Genomic DNA, 2088 nt, shown 5'->3' on the forward strand with positions numbered 1-2088 from the left:
AACAGATTTATTGAAAGAAATTACCAGTTATCAAAATACAAAATTTGCGAGTGAATGAAACATTAACAAGTGAGGAAACCACATACTTTTTTTCGTTGTATAAAGATAAAAAAAATGCGAATATTTCAACAAACACAAAGATAATGGTCCCCTTGGCTACACACGAAGGGGCCCCATGGTCACACGCGAATAGGGCCCCAGGTTACACGTATAGGACCCCAAGTTACACACAAATGGGTCCGACCACACACGAATAGGGCCCCAGGTTACACGAATAGGGCCCCAGGTCACACGAATAGGACCCCAAGTTACACACAAATGGGTCCGATCACACACGAATAGGGCCCCAGGTCACACGAATAGGACCCCTAATATCACGCAAATGGGTCCAGCCACACACGAATAGGGTCCCAGGTTACACGAATAGGACCCCTAATATCACGCAAATGGGTCCGGCCACACACGAATAGGGCCCCAGGTCACACGAATAGGACCCCTAATATCACACAAATGGGTCCGGCCACACACGAATAGGGCCCCAGGTCACACGAATAGGACCCCTAGTATTACACAAATGGGTCCGGCCACACACGAATAGGGCCCCAAGTCACACGAATAGGACCCCTAGTATTACACAAATGGGTCCGGCCACACACGAATATGGCCCCAAGTCACACGAATAGGACCCCTAATATCACACAAATGGGCCCGGCCACACACGAATAGGGCCCCAGGTCACACGAATAGTACCCCTAGTATTACACAAATAGGTCCGGCCACACACGAATAGGGTCCCAGGTCACGCGAATAGGATCCCTAGTATCACACAAATGGGTCCGGCCACACACGAATAGGGCCCCAGATTACACGAATAGGACCCCTAGTATTACACAAATGGGTCCGGCCACACACGAATAGGGCCCCAAGTCACACGAATAGGACCCCTAGTATCACACAAATGGGTCCGGCCACACACGAATAGGGTCCCAGGTCACACGAATAGGACCCCTAATATCACGCAAATGGGTCCGGCCACACACGAATAGGGACCCAGGTCACACGAATAGGACCCCTGTATCACACAAATAGGTCCGGCCACACACGAATAGGGCCCCAGGTTACACGAATAGGACCCCTAGTTACACACGAATGGGTCCTGCCACACACGAATAGGACTCCAGGTTACACGAATAGGACCTCTAGTGATATACAATGGGGCCTGGGTCAAACACGAACAAGGCTCCAAGTCACACACGAATAGGGCCCCAAGTCACACGAATAGGGCCCCTGGAAATATACAATTCCCAATTGAGCAATACGTAAGTATAATGCACATACCATCACAGTATGCCACATATCCAACCTGTAAACAAACAACCCAAAAAAACACTTGTAGGTCCTTTGAACAAAGACAGATCTTCTTATCAAAGGTTGGCTTCATTTAAAACCTTTTTGTTTCCCTGTGCTATATACTAAAGGCTTCTTCGTCTTTATAAGGGAGGTAATCACCCATGGCACACACCCACTCCCACCCATTCCACTCCCACCCATTCCACTCCCATCCACCACCCTTTCCTCTCTTTCATTTTAGCTCCTCGTGGATGCAGGGTCATCCCTGCCTCCTGCCCATTTCTCGGGTCGGAAGCAAAGCAGCAAGGCACACCACATCCATATCATCAATCATCAATTGGGGGCATACGCCAGGGAACGCGTTGCTTCACTCACACGCCGACGCCAATCCCAGTGGTCTCTTCTAGCAAGCTCCCATGCAGGCACCCTTCCCTCCTTCCCACTCCAAACTACTCTCGATCAACTTGCCCCAGCCATGAATCCTGTGGGCGTTCTGTTTGTGTCCTCCATCGAGGGTTCTCTCTTGTGGAGATGATCCTGTGAGCGGGGTCACCATCAGGGACGTGTGCCACATGCTGCCCATACAGTTGGAGCTGACGTTCACGAATTATGCTGGGAACCCGAGTCTCGCAGTACAGTCACTGGTTTATACGAAGTCATTCCAACGATAAACCATGATTCTCCGAAAGCACTTGGTCAATCCGTTTTATATACGAGTGTATATATATATATATATAT

The sequence above is a fragment of the Oratosquilla oratoria genome, chromosome 32, assembly GCF_046742065.1.
Source record: "Oratosquilla oratoria isolate Oo_2021 chromosome 32, ASM4674206v1, whole genome shotgun sequence".
NCBI classification, from domain to species: domain Eukaryota; kingdom Metazoa; phylum Arthropoda; class Malacostraca; order Stomatopoda; family Squillidae; genus Oratosquilla; species Oratosquilla oratoria.